The sequence below is a fragment of the Cololabis saira genome, chromosome 7 (assembly GCF_033807715.1).
Source record: "Cololabis saira isolate AMF1-May2022 chromosome 7, fColSai1.1, whole genome shotgun sequence".
Taxonomy (NCBI): domain Eukaryota; kingdom Metazoa; phylum Chordata; class Actinopteri; order Beloniformes; family Belonidae; genus Cololabis; species Cololabis saira.
In genome coordinates this window covers 12,259,921-12,274,939 of record NC_084593.1, presented here as the reverse complement: position 1 = coordinate 12,274,939, position 15,019 = coordinate 12,259,921, and positions in this window count along the sequence as shown.

Sequence of the window (15,019 nt, the reverse complement as noted above, 5' to 3'; positions counted from 1 at the left end):
AATGTTCATACATTTTATAAGTTCAGAGTTCACATGGGCATATGGGCGACGCACAACACCAGTATCTGACTGATCTCCTCAATACCCACAACCCTGGCAGGTCGTTGAGATCCTCCAATCAGCTGCTACTAGTCGCCCCCAAAACACGACTGAAGACCACAGGTGACAGAGCCTTTATGGCAGCGGAGGCCCCGACACTCTGGAATAACCCCTGCCCTTTTATGTCAGATCTGCACGATCACTTCAGGTTTTATAAATCATCTTTAAAAACACACTTTTTCTCCCTGCTTTTGATTAGTTTTACTGGATTGTAGCAAAATTTTATTTCAAATATATTCCAATTTTAATTATTTTACTCTTATTTTTACTTTTATTGTATTATTGTATTTTGTACTCATCTTATTCTATTCTTTTTATCTTTGTAATATATGACTTTAGGTTGTTTTAACCCTTGTACTGTCTTCGGGTCAAGGAAGGAGGAAGAGAAGAAGGGAGGAAAGAAAGAAGGAAGGAAGGAAGAATGAAAAGAAGGAAAGAAAGAAAGAAAGAAAGAAAGAAAGAAAGAAAGAAAGAAAGAAAGAAAGAAAGAAAGAAAGAAAGAAAGAAAGAAAGAAAGAAAGAAAGAAAGAAAGAAAGAAAGAAAGAAAGAAAGATAGGAGAATTAGGTCATTTTGACCCGAAGACAGTACAAGGGTTAAACTGTTCTCTATAAATAAAGATTGAGTTGAGTTGAGTTGAGTTGGGAAACTAAGAGCTGGGAGTCTACAACATATTTATTAATAATTGGAGATTTTCAGATTATCAATTTTGCAGATTATCAATTTTGCAGACGATCCCGGGATGGAGGGATGCCGATCGAAGGCTCCCCCCACAGCCAGCCTGCTGGTTCAGAAAGTCTTATTTGGACTCATGAACAGTTCCAGTGACGTCTCCAAGCATCTCACTGTTGTGGGTTCTTCTTTACGTCGTTGAGGGTTTCTGTGCTGGGCTTCTGGAGTAATCCTGGCTGGGGTCTCACTCGGGGAAGACCGGTAGTCGGAGTATTTATGGACCGGTTGTCTGGCTACTGGAGGCTGTGAGGCTTTGAGATGACTTTGTACAACTTTCTCGCCTGATGCAGATTAGCCACACGTCTTCACATCAGAAATGCCTCTAACAAACTTAAAACAAAGTTGATTTAATTTGACTAAAATTAAAGTAAAAAACTACTGACTCCAATTAGCTTTCATTGCTGTAATTATGTTAAATCCTTTGCTTATTTTTTCACTGGCTATTGTACAAGTTTTAATGGGTGTTTTCAATAGAAACACCAGACGTGATGACTGTTTGTGTGGCTCCTGTAAGATCTGAAGATGTTTGCTGCATCAACCACAAAGGAAAGTTGGATCAAAATCATCCGGAGCATGAAATCATTGGTTAAGCGTCTAATTCAGGTTTTTCATCTCTGATTACTCAGACACGTGTCTGTTCATGCTTTCAACATCGCAAAGATGCAGGACGTTTTATCTTTGATTACTGAAAACTAAATTTGAAAGAAAATAGTTTAAGCGTCAGGCAGTTAATGCGACGTACGCCAGCTCCAGCTCATCGCTCTTTTATTTGCCAGTTCTCCTCCACTGGGCATTTTGTTCAAATGTACCCTTAGTCCTATTTTTGTAAACTATTTGATCATCCCTCCTGGTTGGAGGGACTTTATATGATTAAAAAGTTTCTCCTTTTCAAGCTTTGATACAGGAAGTCACATCAGCACCGTTAGTTGTTTTTGCCTTATTAAACTTTTTGTTTTTGTTCTTCATTATTATGTGCCTCCATCCCGGTCTTAGTAGAAACCAGCATAATAAACCTCAGCCCTCGCTCTACCTGCAGCTTTCCTTTCTTCATTTTGTTTTCAGTCTCGGAAGGCTGAGCGGGAGCGTCCAACTAACGAGAGGAAAATCAATCAGGGGAGAAATCTGGCAGGTGTTTTCAGGACTCCAATAAAGTAAATGGAGAGAAGGAAGACTCTTTTACATGGAAGAGTGCTTCACGTGAAGGGATATCTAAAATGAGAGAAAATTACAGCAGTCTTTGGGTAATTGTGGCATTTTAAATGGCTAAATTCAGAATACTGCTGTTTCTGCTGTGAACAAAGCGGTCGGGAGGCCATTTTATCTCCTCTCGTGTTTGTTTGTTTCACTGCAAAAAAAAAGAAATGCTTTTAAGTTTTAAGAGTTAGCTGAAACAAATGATGGCAGCTTTTAAATTAAAAGAAGAAGAAAAAGGAAAAGGATTGGTGAGGGGGAAGAAATAGCAGCATGGAGATGAGCGATAGAGCAGCTAATTGTGTCCTGGGAGATAAAGACGGTGGCAAAAGAGAGAAGTACAAACTCCTTCTTGGTTATCAGACTCCCTCTGAGACAGCGGCAGGTTTGCAATTTCTTCTTGGGAAAAAAAAACCTTGTTAAAAGGAGATGAAAAAAGGTGTGAGGAGGCACAAAGGACGTTTATCCACCTTTGAGTGAGCAGACAAAAAGAAAAAAATCTCAGCTCTCGCTAATTACAATCCAACTGATGAAACAGACGGAAGGAGAAAAGGGAAAGAAAATCCTCACCTGAAAGAAGGTGGAAAGGTCAACGAGGTGTCTGCCAGTGTGTGTGTGTGTGTGTGTGTGCATGTGTGCGTGTGTGTGTGTGTGTGTGTGTGTGCATGTGTGCGTGTGTGTGTTGGTCGTCCTTGTCTCAGCAGAATTAAAACTAAATCTGTTTCACAATCAAATGAAAGTAGTGTGTCCTCTTAGCTCCTCTGTCTTTTACCCTCCAACACCGTCTCAGATTTATCCTTGTGGCAGTTTTAATTTATTCATCCTGACTGAAAATGTTTAAGAGGAAAAGAAAAGGTAGGAGATGGAGAGGCGACGCAGGCGGGAGTCGATCCTGAAATCATGTTCAGGTATTTGACGTCTTTATATTCTGGCATGTTTTTGTGTTTCAGAGGAATCTCTCGTTTTACTCCAATGGACCATCAATCTGATGGGAAGTAACAGTGTTTTCGTTGTCCTGCTGCATCTCCCAGCGTTTAAGCTCCAGCTTGGAGACAGGCGCCTTAGCGAGAGCATCTTATTAAAATTAGGATTGAATTATTATTAAGATGACGGTTAACGGTCCAGGCAACGATCCCTGGTCATGATGTTCCACCATCACGCTCCACCAGTGCGCTGGTCTTCAACTTTTCATTTCCTTTCATCAGCTCTCAAAATAATAAATAATTTTGGGGATCAAACTTCAACAACAGCAAACTTTATGTTTGTCAAAGTAACTTTAAACCACATTTATCCAAACTCCACATTTGTTGCCTTGGTGGGACGTTGCCGTCCTGGAAAGGAGTGTTGGACCACCGCCCATATGATTATGAATTCATGTGTGATTATGGACTCATGGGGTGATTATGAATTCATGAAATGTGTGATTACAGGACTGTCTCAGAAAATTAGAATATTGTGATAAAGTCCCCTTTTCTGATTGGTCAATCCCAATTTTCTGCAATAACTTTTGAATGGTTTGACATAGAGAGTCGTGGGTGGCGTCATCGGACTCAGTATTGAGTCCTTGACCATAATTAGTGCAAATTAGCCCCGCTGCTTCTTCTGATTGGTCGATATGCGATAGTTCCTATTTTCTGCAATAACTTTTGAATGGTTTGATATAGGAAATGTCATCAAAATCGCAATCATCTGGCAGTATTCCCGTGGCACTTCAAAATTTCCAGGGAATTTTGTGTCTAGTTGTGTTTATTAACTTAAGTGTTTTGGTTTATCTTCTTATTTGTCTACTGCTTCATCCACATTGCTGGATCGTGATGACAGGTTCCTCTACAACAGATAACGAAGCCCTTCCACTTAATTCCGTTTTGATTAAGTCATTTTGAATAATTCAATTTGATAAGTAATCTACTTTATTAATTATTAATAATTGTTAAAGGATAATTATTAATAACTTTTGATAACTGAACAGCATCTACCTTGTGGCACAACAGGAGAGAGACGTTCCTGCAGGAGAAATGTTACATTTCAGTGGAATTTTCTTAGTTTAATAAACGTTTATGATGTTGTGTTTCTTTATTACGTGCCAAATGAAATAGAAATCATCTGAGGATGTTTTGAAATTTCTACTTCAGCTGGCAAGAGGCCTGAAGAAAAGGCACAAACATGAGCCTGGTGATGTCGTGAGCTGGGGGACGTCACCCGTGTGAGAGTTTTGGGCTGTTGGCGGATGGACGGATGGACGGACTGAGAAAAAACAACAAAAAGCAACAAAAAGCTGACACACAATCAATGCCATCCCTGGAGCCAATGCTGCTACCAAGGCTAACATGTCTGTATAAGCTCCAAGTGTCACATCTCCTGCCAAGAAACTTGAATTAAGCTGCGCTACATAATGCAGCCCCCCCATCACCCCCCCCACATACCTACCTACCCCACCTCCCCGCCTGCAGCCACGCGTTCAAAGGTCAGACTCAACAACATGCACTTCACTACTTTTCAGAAGTTCAGAGGCTGTTTTTCTTCTCTCTGTTCTGCTGTTTAAAGCAACTCCTGCAGGTGATGTCACATGACTACACACACACACACACACACACACACACACACACACACACACACACACACACACACACACGCGCCTATTGATGTTCCATTTTGTCAAGTTCATTGATGTTCCGGATGAAGTGCGGTGTCTGCTGAGAGTTACATCCGGGCCCGGCCAATCAGCACATCAGCTCCTAATTTAATTAATAACTCCTCAGTCTAATTAGCAGGCGACAGGCTGGGAGGAAAAACAGCTGCAGTCACCTGGGTCTCTCCACTCCATTTCAATCCTGGGAAAGATAAAAAATGACAAGATGAGTCTCCGGAGGGTTGATGGCGAGGGATGTATTCAGAAAGTTTAGCGTGTGTGTGTGTGTGTTTTTGAAGATGTGAAGGTACTGATCGGCTGTAAATCCTCGGGGTGTGACGTGCCTTCGTGAGCGGCAGGGAAGCCGCCTCCACGTTACGTGCTGGAAGCGAAAGATGATCTCCTGTGGAAAGAAAAAAAAAGAGCCGCTGGGATTTATTGACAAGTTGTGGCGTGGCGACAAAGGCAGAGCTTGTTGCTGCTCGCCGTCTGCTGCGCCAGTAATTAAAAGTGATTGAGTCTAGAAGCGATAATGCGATCAGGGGGTGACGATTCAAACATTTCTTCAGATGGGACCGGGGTCAGGAGTCACTATCTCGCACATCTGCAGATGTTCTCATTTAAGCACTTTCTGAAGTTTCTAATGGTTTTAACCTTTTGGCATCAAAGCAAATCAAATATCTAAACATAGTTTATGTATCAGCAGCTTTGAAATGTCACCGGGTCTCATCGACTTGTCATGTTTCTCTTCTTTTAAAATAGGAGTTGTGTGCAACCTAGGACTGTAATTACCAAGGAAACCTGTCAGGAGACGGATATGTTCAGTTTCTCAAACAGTCAAACAGCAGCGGTCAACTGACGCCGACGGATGCAGTTGCCTCGTTCCAATATTTAGCCTTTTGGAAATAAACTGTTTTCTTCTCTTTAGATAGCAGTTCCTGTCAAAATTTGTTGAAAAAACCTCTTTTCTGGAAGAATAATGCTAAAGAAATGCACTACTTCTCCCCTCTGTGGGGTTGCCGGTGGCCTGGGTTCCGGGCTCTTCCGTGTCGGTCTCTGGTCTCGCGGGTGGGTTGCTCCCCCCCCTCCCCCACTATAGATAGATACACTTCAGGTGGAGCTTTGTTTGGTTTATTAATCACACACACACCCACACACACACACACAGACACACACACACACACACACACACACACACACACACATTTAGTCACTTAGTCACATGCATATACACACACACACACACACACACACACACACACACACACACACACACACACACACACACGCATGATCATATACATACACACACACACACACATAGACATACACACTGGCTTGTTCACCTGCATGCTGGCTCTCTAGTTTTTGGGTTTAGGTAGCGGTAGCGATAGCTTAGCTCAGACTGCGATCAGATCTCAAGATTTAGGTCGATTGCTGTTATTGTTTTGGTTGGCTCCGTGCCGGTTTCGTGTTTTGTTTGTGTTTTTTTGTTGCAGATTTCCAGTGCTTGACGTGTGTCTCCGTGTGTTCCTGCTTCCTAGATTGGCAGTGGATGTCGTCACCCCCCCCCCCCAAAAAAAATAAAAAATAAAAAATCACTGGGTTTGTATGTGTATATTTATGTATGTGTACGCATATGTATGCGTATATATATGTATATATATTAAATATAGTAATAATGCACATATATAAACTTTTGGTTTCTACCGTCATGGTATCAATCATTAATATGTGTGCAGACAAGGGGAAAAAAAAAAAAAAAAAAAAAAATGTATAATTATCTCCTTACTGTTTCCAGAGGACTGAGAAAAGTCTTGTCCATCGTCAGCCTTGATGAACCGATTATCAGCGAGTTTGGAGAGTTTTATTAAAGCAGACGCTTTGGTAGTTTGCTGATCTGTAACACTTATGTGTTTTAGTGCAATGCCAACAGGGAAAGACATAAGCGTATACTTATAACCTACTCACAGAGGGCTAGGATCAGTAATATTAACGCCTGACGTTTGCGCTTCACACAGCACATTTGCATGAGGTGATCAAAGTTTTTTGCAGATACTAATCTCCAGATGTGACGTCTAATATGCTGCAGCTGGACTTCAATGACATCACGTCACATTTAGTTAACTGACTAAAACCTGATGTACGGGCTTAAGTTGCCATGGAAACGGTACATTTATCTGGAGCTTTTGTTGTAATCTAAAGGCTTCTGCGCTGTCAGACTAGTCTCTGAGCGAGATGTGAAATATAAAAGTTTCTTTCCACGTGTGGTTATGCATGTCATCCATCTCATCAGCTCTCTGCTGGCCCGGAGCTCCTTCCTTTTTATACGTCTCCATGTGAAGCTCAATGTTGACTATTATTTTAGCTGCCAAAAATAGGATCTTATGAGACTATATGAGATGGATATTTGCTAATATCGTCATATAACATCACTGACTCCACTGCAGCTGCCAGAATTAAACTGGAAAGGAGGCAGAAAAGAGGAAAGGAAGTTCCTCTCGTCACCTTTGCGATCAGAGGAAAATGCATTTGCACAGGATTAAAATCATCTCCTGACCCCTGCATTTGCTGAAACAGGGTAAGCAATTAGTGCTGGGACTTTTGGTTTAGAAATCACAGACATGGCACTTTCGCACAGAATTGATATCACTGACATCCTCCGTAATTATTACAAATGACACCAGATAATGACGATCCCATGCGATGGGGTACTACACCTGTAGAAGCAATGCTGCACATCAATCTAGAAACCATTATAAAACATTTTATAAAACAATGAGAGAGAGAATGAAAAGACTTATTTTCATATGTGGAAAGCATTCGAGAGAGTTGCCAAGTTTCCCAGAAGTGGACATCCCAGCAGATTATTCCTGATGCACTGATGAGGGACGTAACACAGGAAAAACCTGAGAGTAGCACGTCCAACTCTGGAGACTAAAGCGAATGTGGAAGTTCATGACAGCAACATGAGAAAAACGCTGTGCAGTTTGTGTTAAAGAGCTAAACACAGAAGCAAAATCATGGTTCTTAAAACCCCTTCTGAGCAAATCACAACCCTTTCTGGAACAATTGTTTATGGCCAGATGAGACCAAAGTCTGGCCTTAACGCACAGCATCATTTCAGCAGTGTGGCAGTGAAGGGACGATGACCTGGGCTTGTTTGTGCAGCATCAGGACCTAAACACCTGGATTCAGGTGTTTAGCCATTGTGTTACCGTATGACAACGTTCAGATGACTTTTTTTGCCTTTGACATTACATATAAATAAGTTGTCTGTTGAAAGCAACCTTTCCTTTTGTAACTTTTGTTCATGGCTATTGCTCCGGGCAGACTATCACCTCCCGCTCAAGACTTCCTCCCTCAGAATCACCGGACTTGCTTGTGCTAATAAATCATGTATTCTGCCGTCTAAATCTTTAAGCTTTCATGTTATTTTTGTTATAAATAGCAGAGTGTGAGGGCTCTTCAACACCAGTGTTTTTGAGGCAACGGCTGAATGTCTGGAAGGTAAAAGAATCCAGGCTTTGGGATGGCCTTGCCGAAGTCCAGACCTCCACACGAAGGAAATGTCCTGCTGGGACCTTGTGAGAGCTTTGTGCTGGTAGACGCTCAGTCTTCCAGTTCATGGTAACTCGCACATTCCACATTCTACCACTGAAGACGGATACGGGTTCAAAATACCTGAAGAATAATAAAATATAACTTTTTTCAATGTTATTATTGATTGAACAGTTACAAAGAAGCACTACAACCAGACAGTTTTCATTGTTTTTACACAAAAAGGTAAAGAATTTAGGATTAAAAGACGGAGTACCAACTTTTTCACACCAATTTAAACTATTTCTATTTTTATTTCTATCTCTATTTAAGCCACTTTCAAATTTGTGAAAGTGTTTTAAATAGAAAGGAAAGCACTGCGAGGTGTTGCAGCACAGCGGCGTCTAAGACGAAGAGTGTGATTCTGCAGGAGCAGCATGCGTTCGCCTCTCGGGCTGAATAACCGTGACTTATAAGAGATCGCTGATGAATGTGAGTGCGTGTGTAAATGCCTCTTCACGTATGGTCAGCATATCTGGGTTTGAATTATTCCTGGTTTCATTACACTAATGGCTCTGCAGAAGTCGGCGGAGTCGACGCAGACAGCGAAGGAAAGGAAATGATTACTTTCTGCAGCCTTTCACACACAGGTGGGAAAAGGGCAAACTCTCAGCTGGTGACGTTCATCGACGCCCGCCAGAAAGGTCACGCCATGTCTTCTGACATGCACCCACACCGTAGGTGTGTTTATCGCAGTGGGACGCCCCCCCCCCCCCTCACCACCACCACTTCAGTGCTTTTATCAGCAGCCGTGGGAGGGCTGCTGCCGCGGTGCCTGCAAACCTTGGAAACATCCACCTTTAGTGTCCCTGAAACTTAATCGCTGATGATAATAATAAAATAATAATCACTTTTATTCATATAGTGCTTTTAACCCTTGTGCTGTCTACGGGTCAAGGAAGGAGGAAGAGAAGACGGGAGGAAGGAAGGAAGGAAGGAAGGAAGGAAGGAAGGAAGGAAGGAAGGAAGGAAGGAAGGAAGGAAGGAAGGAAGGAAGGAAGGAAGGAAGGAAGGAAGAATGAAAAGAAGGAAGGAAGGAAGGAAGGAAGGAAGGAAGGAAGGAAGGAAGGAAGGAAGGAAGGAAGGAAGGAAGGAAGGAAGGAAGGAAGGAAGGAAGGAAGGAAGGAAGGAAGGAAGGAAAGTGGAAGGGAAGAAGGAAGGAGAGAACAGGAGGAAAGAAGGAAGGGAGAAAAGAAGGAAGGGAAAGAAGAAGGAAGGAAGGAAGGAAGGAAGGAAGGAAGGAAGGAAGGAAGGAAGGAAGGAAGGAAGGAAGGAAGGGAGAAAAGAAGGAAGGGAGAGAAGAAGGAAGGAAGGAAGGAAGGAAGGAAGGAAGGAAGGAAGGAAGGAAGGAAGGAAGGAAGGAAGGAAGGAAGGAAGGAAGGAAGGAAGGAAGGAAAGAGGAAGGGAAGAAGGAAGGAGAGAACAGGAGGAAGGAAGGAAGGAAGGAAGGAAGGAAGGAAGGAAGGAAGGAAGGAAGGAAGGAAGGAAGGAAGGAAGGAAGGAAGGAAGGAAGGAAGGAAGGAAGGAAGGAAGGAAGGAAAGTGGAAGGAAGGAAGGAAGGAAGGAAGGAAGGAAGGAAGGAAGGAAGGAAGGAAGGAAGGAAGGAAGGAAGGAAGGAAGGAAGGAAGGAAGGAAGGAAGGAAAGAGGAAGGGAAGAAGGAAGGAGAGAACAGGAGGAAAGAAGGAAGGAAGGAAGGAAGGAAGGAAGGAAGGAAGGAAGGAAGGAAGGAAGGAAGGAAGGAAGGAAGGAAGGAAGGAAGGAAGGAAGGAAGGAAGGAAGGAAGGAAGGAAGGAAGGAAGGAAGGAAGGAAGGACGGAAGGAAGGAAGGAAGGAAGGAAGGAAGGAAGGAAGGAAGGAAAGAGGAAGGGAAAAAGGAAGGAAAGAGCAGGAGGAAAGAAGGATAGGAGAATTAGGTCATTTTGACCCGAAGACAGCACAAGGGTTAAAAGATCTTGCTTATGATGATGATGATGATGATGATGATGATGATGATGATGATGATGATGATGATGATGATGATGATGAACCAACATTTTTTTTTAAAGTAAGAGATGGGTTGTTGTTTTTTTCATGAATCAGTTAAATCTTGAGGCATCCACGCTGAGACAAAGATGATCACGTCGCCAGCGTGAGACATCCGGTAATGACCATCCTGTTTCTCTGCGGCGTCATAAAGGCCCGTTGCCATTGGCTGCTGCTCCCCTGTGCCTCATCATGCTGAATCAGCAGAACAGTCATAATGCTCGTGATTAATTACTGAAATATTGAGAGTGGGAGGTAAGTGGGTCAGCGTCCCACAGGGATGAGACGTCACGTACCCCCAACTTTGATTACAAAGCGCTTTACTTTACAGGTAAAGGACGTATCTGCAGCTCTAAACCGCCTGCAATGATTTACTAATCTCACTGAACCCAGATCTAGAACCTAGAAAACATATCTAATGATGAAAGTGAGGAAATGTTTAATCTCATAAAAAATAAGGTAAAAGAGTTGTAAAAGTTTTATTTTATAAAATGTATGAATTTTTTTATTATTATTTAAAAAAAATGTAAAAAAAATTTATTAATTTTTTTCTTTTTTTTCTTTTTTTTTAAATATTTTTTTTTAAATAATTTTTATTTTATTTTTATTAAGTTTTTTAGTTGTAAAAGTTGTAAAAGTCTCTCAAAAGTTGGACCAGAGCAAGAAAGAAGACCAGAGCAACTAAGTAGCCCCCTCTTCTTTTAATTACAGTTAGTGACATGAGGAGACCGGTTATAGGAGTTATAGGAGTGAAATGTTAATTAGTTATCTGATGCAGGACTGAAGACCACCTCAGCTCCGAGACTCTGCTGCTGCAAAGCCTCGCTGGCGTGATGGATGCAGCGTAAGGTTTGGCACGCTTCCTGTTTCCAGTTTCCATTTGCGGAGGTCCGGGGCCACACATGGGAGGCTGGGAGTGGAACGGGTCCAGCATCCTTTTTAGATCATGTGTCTCCATTATAGCGTTGACCCCGCTACAATCCCCTGATCTAACAAACTAACACTCCACAGCACTTAATGCTTGTAATGCACCTCCTTCATTGTCTGCCAGCTACGTGTTAATAAAAAATAACGATGGAAAGGGACACAAAGGAGAAGAACATAGTGGGAGTTGGATGCTTCTTTTCCATTTGCAGTGTTTACATCACACGATGATGGTGGATATACATGAGACGGGATATCGAGGATAGGCTGTGCATCATCTTCTACCTGGGCCACCTGATCTGAGTGCTGGTAACATACTAGATAGTCCCTCTCCATGCAGCCTGGAGGCTGAGCCATCCATGATTTCCAAAATGAATCACAGATTTATGATTTGAATGCAGCACCACCTGCCACTGATCACATCCATCCAATAATGACCTCCATGAGATTTTTCCAGGTTCTCAGAATTTCTTGCTGGTTCATCCTCTTGATGCCTGATATCGATTATTTGATACTTTTTTTTCCAACTATATCTTTATTTTTTTTATTCACACACAGGATATTATTATAAAGACATTTCACAACAACTTTTGACTTAACAGTCTTAACACTGTTAAATAATTAAAACAAATATTTTAATAATAATAATAATAATAATATTTTTGAAAATAATTAAATTATCCAATCTATTCATAGAGATACTAAAAATATTAATTTGAAAACTGTTAAAGACAGAATTGGGATTTTTTTTTATTTTCAACATATAATAAAAAAAAATTCATTTCAAACATCAGGCATCAAGAGGTTAAAGGAGCTTGAGGTTGGATTGAGGCAGGATTTATGAAAAAAATTTGTATACATTTTAAGTTTTCTAGTAATAATGTCAGATGAAGCGTTCCAAACCCAAAAGAATGAGCCCTCTAGTGTATCTTTCCGTTGCCTTGAACAGGCTGTGTGCTGCAAAATGTGCTCCAATTCGGGCCCAAATTTCCCGCGCTGTCCTGCGGATGTGACGTCACATGACGCTGCATGCACGTTCTCCCCGTTCTCCCGTGCCAGCTTCGCTGTTGGCTGCAGTACCCCCGACGGCCGTCGTGGTGAAGGGTGGCGCTAGAGAGTCTCATTTCTTAAAAGGAGCCTCATGCTCCTTTAAACTGTAGATGATGAGATATACAAAGTATTTTACGCTTTCTTATAACATGGTTCTGGAGTTGTTTGTGGATGTAGTTGCTAACCATCGCTGCCCGTCTTTACCTCGAGGAGGCTCTACCTCTCTAAGTTGGTCCTTTCTGCCACTGGTTGAGGTTCCCTGCTGATTATGGAGAAGCTGAAACACAAAAAAACACATTTCTGTTTTTAAACTGTTTCCCGTTTCACCAACAGATTACTCACACAACCTAGTAAGTACAAAACAAGATTCAAAACAAAAGGTAGATGTTGGTGGAGGAGTATAATGGACCAAAGATGGAGGGATACAAATGCAGATAGAGCAAGGTGAATAACCAAAATCAATACACCATGTTTGTACTCTGCACAATCTTTACAGACAGAATTTCCTCCTGAACCTCAAATATTTTCTCATGCTGAACTTCTAGTGGAGCGCAGCGTGGTTTATTTTACCGTTCTGGACATCTAGGAATTTCCTCTAATTGCTTTGATTAACATAGAAAAAATGTTGTATTTAGTGAAATTTGAGGCGGGTGAAGAGAAGCTAATGAAGGTAATAACTGGAAACAATGAAAATATGCACGATTTCTCAAAAAAAGGTTTTATATATTTTATTTTTTTTTTTCATTCTCTAAACTCAGTCAGGCCTTTTATTGTGCAAGTTTTTTTCTCTGCTTTCAGCTTAGCCAACCTTGATGTGGACATGATGCTGTTTGTGTTCCTGGTGGGGCGTCTTTTTCCGGACTATAAGTCACATTTTTTTTCATAGTTTGGCCGGGGGTGCGACTTATACTCTGGAGCAACTTATGTGTGAAATTATTAAAGGAGCATGAGGCAGGATTGAGGCAGGATTTATGAAAAAAATTCGTATACGTTTTAAGTTTTCTAGTAATAATGTCAGATGAAGCGTTCCAAACCAAAAAGAATGAGCCCTCTAGTATATCTCTCTGTTGCCTTGATTTGAATAGGCTGTGTGCTGCAAAATGTGCTGCAATTCCGGGCCGGAATTTCCCGCCCTGTCCTGCGGATGTGACGTCACATGACGCTGCATGCACGTTCTCCCCGTTCTCCCGTGCCGGCTTCGCTGTTGGCTGCAGTACCCCCAACGGCCGTCGTGGCGAAGGGTGGCGCTAGAGAGTCTCATTTCTTAAAAGGAGCCTCAAGCTCCTTTAACACATTATTACCGGTTTATCAATTCACATGTTATTTTCACACTAAACCACAAGAGGGCGCTCTAGGAAGCGCCGCATCTTCTACCTCCGGAGTTAGCGGAGTTGTTTAAAAGTGACACAGAGGATGAAGATTTCGTTGGATTTTTGTTATTTGGAGCGACACGGATGGTTTGGTAATATTAAGAGTTATCTGAATAATATTCTTAATATGTTATGTTAACATACCAGGCTCGTTCTCAGTTGTGTCATGTAACGTAAGCATACCGTACAATTATTCAGCCTGCTGTTGCCTCTATTCTATTTTTATTTTAAATTTCAAGATGACATATCTGTTCTTGGTGTTGGATTTTATAAAATAAATTTCCCCCAAAAATGCGACTTATATATGTTTTTTCCTTCTTTATTATGCATTTTATGGCTGGTGCAACTTGTACTCCAGAGCTACTTATAGTCTGGAAAATACGGGAGATGTATTTTCAATTAAATTGTGGATAAAAGTACAGCTTCTTGATCATTTTGGAAAGGTGTGTGGCTGTCCAGCGGTTCTGTTCACACGGCTGTCGGAGAATGAGGAGCCGGTTTCTTGGCGCCCCCAGTCAGCAGGTGTTTCAGAGGCCGTTCCTGCCCCGCTGCTGCTGCTGCTCTCGCTGTATTTTTAACATTGAGGCCGCTGCACCCATTCAGTCGCATCAGCCAGCCCGGCTGTGATTTAGCACACATGCCTCTGCGGAGCCGCGGGAGGGGCGGGGACTCAGCCCACTTTATCAACGTTCATTTCAAAGCCTCCTACTGCTCAGTCAGCAGATTGAGGCGGTGGCGGTGGCAAAGTCATGTTCCTCCAGCATTCCTCCTCAGCTGTCCTCCTTTTTCCTGCCGCCTCAGCAGTCTGACGGCCTGCGGACCCGAGCGCCCTTACCGCTCGCTGACAAGCTGGAGTCGGTGGGCCAACATCATAGTTTCCCCTTCCAGTGTTTGTGATTGATATGGACCACGGCCGGAAGCAGCTGACACATTGGACGCAGTGGACCACGAAATGTTTTTCTTTTATTTTCCTCCCAGAGTGTGTTGGCTCTTTGTTCCAGTCGCTGTGTTCAGGCGGCGGAGCATAACTGATGACTGCAGCCAGCCGTTAACATCCATTGCTGGTTCTCCCATCGAGGCGATTTGTCTGTCATGCTGTGGGGTTATTGACAGGACTATCCACGCAAACCCTGACTAAACGCACACAATCTCAGTGGAGACTGACGTGGATCATTTTTATTACAGATGAAAAATCTCCCTCCCTGTGGGAGGAAATGCCCCATTTATGGGAGGAGGCAAATTCCAGCACCATCCTCCACGCTGTGAGATGCCTTATGAGGTGTCAAATGTCCACTTGGTCACATATTCTAACACAGGGGTCGGCAACCCGCGGCTCTAGAGCCGCATGTGGCTCTTTAGCGCCGCCCTAGTGGCTCCTGGAGCTTTTTCAAAAAATTTTCAC